Raw genomic sequence first — 6,158 nt, 5'->3', positions numbered from 1 at the left:
TAGTTATTTGTTTGGAAAATATTGAGTTAAAGTTCAACTACCTTTTTTTCCCCTCTTGGAGGATTAAAATTCCCAATATTTAATCTTCATTAAGAATCTCTAAGAAAGAGGGGCGCCTGGGTGGCTCAGTGGGTTAAAGCTTCTACCTTCGGCTCGGGTCATGATCCCAGGATCCTGGGATCGAGCCCCACATTGGGCTCTCTGCTCAAAAGGGAGCCTGCTTCCCTTCCTCTCTCTGCCTACCTCTCTGCCTACTTGTGATCTATCTGTCAAATAAATAAATAAAATTTTTTTAAAAAAAAATCTCTAAGAAGGAAATATAATGAGTAGATTTCACAATTTTATTAGCCTATGAAAACCTTTTTTCACACATCATGTAGCAGTTCCAGTGTTGTGTAGAACACACTTTGTAGAACGCTTGTCTACAACATGCATAAGTAACTATGAAGCATAAAAATAAAAAATTTACAGGAAAAGCTGCATATCTAGACCATGTTTCATGATAGCTTTTTTGAAGGAAGTTAAAATGATTTGCCAAAACAGAAGCTTAATATAATCTTGATAAAAGATCTATGTGACAGGCATTCTGTAGGAAAATTATAATTTAAGGACTATGTATTCATATGGCTTCCAACAAGAGAAATAAATATATTGACAATTTGACAGCGATAATATGAAATTTTACTTGGCATTATTTTTCCTATTTATGAGACCCTAAAAAAGAATCTCTAAAATAAGGAATAAGACAAGCATATCTATCATTTTGAAATATAAAGGAGTGTAACTAAACAAAAAACCCCAAGTTAAATAACCATTCTTCATACAGGCTAAAGAAAGAGCAAGTGTGGGTAAAGCAGCTGGTACTTCTGGGTGTTCTTGAAAGCAGAGATGATTTCTTTCCAGTTTCCCTATATATGCCCAGGGCCTACTAGGATGCTTCGTGCATAAAGGCATTCATAAATATTTCTTATCTGCTTCAGTGAAATTTGGAGGGTTATCAAGGGATGGTTCCTAGGATGGGGCCACAAAGATACCAGTTGTCACTGGATCAGGTCACCTAGATTCTGAAAAAACAATCTAACTATAGATGATATCTGAGAAACTTGAATGTGTGCCTGGTTGAGATGATATCCAAAAGAGTAACTGACCAGAACTTTTGGCAGATGATCATCAGTGCAGAAGAGCTTTAAGTTGTCCAAGATCATGGGCAAGGTGTGGCCAAGGGAAATTTGACATAAGTAACAATCTATATCCTTGTGTCTGTAATGACAGGTAGCCTGCCTGTGATGGAATGGAGGCTTGAGAAGGATTTTAGCCCCCAGGAGGAGAACTGTGAAACCTTGGCATTTCAGGATCTTGTGTTCCTCACCCAGTGTTGGGGGTAGAAATTCAGTTATAGGAGGGAGGGTTGTGGTGAGTAATATTGGGCTGTGAAATAACACAGAAGTTCTAGAGGCCAGGTAGACTGGCCCTGATTGTTAGAGTGAGGGTATACTGAGTTACTGGAAGATATAGTATGCTTTTAAGTGCATACTACCCAGCTTACAGATTTCATTTTTCTTTGAATAGACTCTACCCACATTTATGTAACAATATACATATTTCATATATATATATAGGGAGAGATCTCTGTATATGTAATGGAACATTACTCAGCCATCAAAAAGAATGAGGTCTTAACATTTGCAACAACAGAGGGTATTATGCTAAGTGAAATAAGTCTGTCAGAGAAAGCCAAGTAATCATATGATTTCACTCTTAGATGAGTATAGGGGAATGGAGGGAAAAATAAAATAATGAATCAGAGAGGGAGACAGACCATAAGAGACTCTTAAGTAGGATACAAGCTGAGGGTTGCTGGAGGGGAGGGGGTGGGGGGAGGGGGTAACTGGGTGATGAACATCAAGGAGGGTACTTGATGTAATGAGCACTGGGTGTCACATGCAACACCGAAACTACTCTGAAACTCTGAATCACTGAACTCTACCTCTGAAACTATTAATACTCTATATGTTACTTAATTGATTTTAAATTAAAACAATAGGTCTATTTCTTTTTGTAAGATTTTATTATTTATGAGTGAGAGAGCACACAGGAGCAGGGGAAGGGACAGAGAGGCAAGCAGACTCTGCCCTCAGCTGGGAGACGGATGTGGGGCTCTTATCGCATGACCCTGAGATCAGTACCCGAGCCGAAATCAAAAGTCAGACACTCAATCAACGGAGCCACCCAGGCATCCCTAAAATAGTGACTTTTCTATGCTGGTGTCTGCTTATACAGAATATAAATGCAAGAAGTATTTTGTGCGAGAGTGTGAATCGAACTGCCATGTTTGCAGAATGTGCTCAGACTTATCAAATCTTTTCCCCTTTTTTCCTCATTTAATTCCACATATCTTTCTTTTTTCAACTTAAAAAACTTTTTAAAAAGGCGCCTGGGTGGCTCAGTCAAGTGTGTGCCTTTGGCTCAGGTCATGATCTCAGAGTCCTGGGATGGAGTCCCATATCAGCTCCCTGCTTGTGTTCCCTCCCTCACTGTCTGTCAAATAAATAAATAAAATCTCAAAAAAAAAAAACTAAAAAAATTTCTTAATAATATATTACCCCAGAGAGACACAGGAACTATTTTATTTGTGTTTGGTGTTTCTTAATCTAAAAGGCTAAATTACTTAGTCAGCTTTACTGGAATTATTTCAGAAGTCCACCCTAAATAGGGTATTGTGGTTTAAAAAAAAATTGTATAAAAAATATACCACTAATCCATAGGTATACATACATATACATCCATACATATCAGCACAGTTGATTTGTGTAATTATTTTAATGAATGTCTCTGGCTCTTTTCATTGATCTAAAACAAGTGTATCACCATTTTTTATATCATTTTCTATGTAATGCAAAGAATGTGGGCATAACAATTGGAGTCTTATTTGCATAAGAAAATAAAGTCTAAAATATCATCTGAATACTTCCAAATATCTTCTGTTCTTTCATATGATGGAAAATTTCTCATTGATTAATCCATTTATTAGAATGAATGGCATCTTACTTTAAAGGTGGCAACTATGAAACTCAGTGACTTCAATAATGATCATAAATAAACCAATTGAGCTCTAAAAAATATTGCTGCAATAGTACCCCTTATTGTGTTTTATTTTAAAATTTCTACTTGTAGGGGACACCTGGTGGCTCAGTCAGTTAAGCATTTGCCTTCAGCTCAGGTCATGATCTCAGGTCCTGGGACAGAGCAACCTGCTTGACTCTCTCTCAAATAAATAAATATTTTATTAAAAATTAAAAATTTTAGTAGATAATATGCTCTATTCCATAAATGCTAAAAACGTGAATATTTAAACAGGTATACAGGTATAATTTTTTGTTTTGCATTCTAAACCCACATAATATTCTTACTCCGCAATTTCTGGTCAGCAGAAATTCATCTGTAGGGATGTTTATGTTGTCCACACAGCATTCAGATTGAAGATACATTCACCAAGAATCGTCTTGACAATCAGTTTCTGTAGTGATGCATATCGAAACGTATTATATTACATAGACTTTTTTTTCCCTTCTTTCATTTAAATACTTGATAACACTTTCTGCTAACCACACCTCCTTCTGGAATAATTGAAATTAAATGCTGAGAACTTTAGAAATCCCCAGCAACATTCCAAATTTTGTTTTTAAAGGCCTGAAATGTCATCCTGATAGAAAATGTCGTCTGCGAAATCCTGAATTAGAAAAGCCATCAACGGGTTGTGGACTGTGGGGCCACATTTATTTATTTTGACTGTTATGAATATAATAAATCATTCTAAAATAATGTTGACATTTATGCATTCCACTAACATGGCAGTTTAACAGCCTGTTCCATATACTGCTGCTTGAGTTAAGGATTTGCTATCACATTTTCCAGCTTACTTCTCCCAATCTTAACACAGCAGACAGTGGTAATGTCAACTGCAGTAGTGCCAAGAGAGAAAAAGGTAGATAATATATTCATTTTTATGGGCGATTTTAAACTCCGTGCCATTGAGCACATTCCTCTGAATGGCTCTCCTAGCTCACAGCGTTTGCTTCTTTCCTTTTCCTTTGGGCTACATGAAGCCTTTTTTTGTGAGACGTATGGCTATCAGTTTGATTTCATCCTGCTTCCTCTGCATACCAACAGGTGCACAGATTGCATTAGCAAGAAAGACATCATAATTGAAATCAATACCATGACTTTGAAGACAGTTTCCATGATGGGTTCTGGTCCTGTGTATTTTATATGCTGCCATAATCACATTGATGTAATTCATTAGACACTTTCATCAATTCAGTTCACATGCACACCCACGCAGGCATGTGAAATGTTGACTCACATTTCTTTTATACTAAATTTATTGTTTATCTCTTTGAACTCTCAGTTGTTCATATCATTAGATACATAAAAAAAAGATTCATTTGTTCTCTCAAGTCAAAAATGTGATTTAAGCATTACCATGAAAAAGTTTTGTGCTATAACTTTAAAGTTTCTAATTTACATGTGCAAATGAGCATACATTTCAACTTATGACTGCTACTTGCAGAATATTATTCCCTGTGGACTTTTCATCATTTTTGATTCTTGAAAGCTTCATGGTCATCATCCTCATCATCGACTGCCCATATTTTCCTATGCTCATTCATTAGGTAAACGTCGCCAGCACTTTGTCCTTCTACCATGTTCTGATTCCTCAAGCACAGACTTTTTGAAATCTTGCAGTTGTGGAATGAAGAGGAATGATGACCTCTCTGTGTCTTAATTTCTTGTAAGAAATGTGTACATGGATTCTAAAGGAGGATACTGGATGCTAGAGCCAGACAACCCACCTCTGAAATTGTCTTTCAGCTTTTGGTAGTATCTTCATTGGCTAGCATCCTGGTGGGGGAAGAGCAGCAGTAGCAGCTACATTTAGGATATCCCTGCCTTGCTTATAGCCAAGCAACCATGAAGAGAATTAAGGCACTTCCTGGAGAAGCAAGAGAATTCCTGCTTTAAAAATTCTCCATATCATTAAAAGCACAGTAGGGATGTGTAGAACATGCCATCAAATCCCTCTGGTGCTCACATTTAAACTCTGGTTTTTAGAGCCTCAGAATGTATCCTTACTGTGTGATTATACTTAAATTACATTTTGCAGACAAGTTAGGGAAAGAAGCTTATTCCTCTCCATTTTGAGATTAGTGCTATTTCTCATGTAGCATCAGATTACCAAAAGAGCGTGGACTGTATGCACAACCATTGCTCCTACTCTCAGAGAATGAATTTTTCACTTCATGTAGATAATTATGAGCTACAGCTTGTCTGATTATTTTACATATTTGATAGTTATTTTAGTACTTTCCATCAAGTTCTTAGTGTTCCCAAAGGATCTATTTTAGGGCTACCCCCTGTGGGCTCCCAATATGGGCTGATGAAAAGAATATGAAGAAATCAACCAAGCACACCTATGGTACCACCTTCACATTATCATTCAGGCAGAGTAGGAAAAGTCCCCATGGGGACACTTGCTAACATTTTCTCTGGAGAAAATGGAACTCAATAATTGGGCTGAAATGCATTTCTTCAGGGAGGTGGCAGAATCCCTTAGAATATTTTCAAGCGTAGACAAAACCTTCTACAGATTAATGTAGCATTCTTGGATAAGTGTTCACAAATGATTGAATACTTTACCTGCAAGATTTCAACAACGTCAGCTGTCAGGGGAGTAGATTAATTTAGACAAAGGAATTGTCACAGTCCATGAGCAATTTTTGTTACATTGGCTTTATACAGGCAAATATAAAGGAATCCTTAATCAAAAAGCGTTTATTTTATTTACTACTAAAGATGCCAACATACTTGGAAAAGGTCTGTCTTTAGCTCTTTTGTCCCCTTCCTAATGCTAAAATTGCATCCTCCTGTCTGATATCCCAGAATTCTACTGAAATTAGGAAAGATATTTTTTCCTCTTGTTCAATTTCCTTATATCTTCTGAGTGTAAATGTCAAACATAGTCTACCTCTCATAGTCATAATAGTAAATTTGTGTCCATTCTTTCAAAATATGGACATTGAATCACATTCATACTTAGAATGTGATTGATAATTGCAAAATGTAAGCTTCAGGGTAGATTTTTTTTCCTGTTAAGCAAT

This window comes from Mustela nivalis (genome assembly GCF_964662115.1).
Source record: "Mustela nivalis genome assembly, chromosome: 13".
Classification (NCBI taxonomy): domain Eukaryota; kingdom Metazoa; phylum Chordata; class Mammalia; order Carnivora; family Mustelidae; genus Mustela; species Mustela nivalis.
This window is presented reverse-complemented; position numbering follows the sequence as displayed.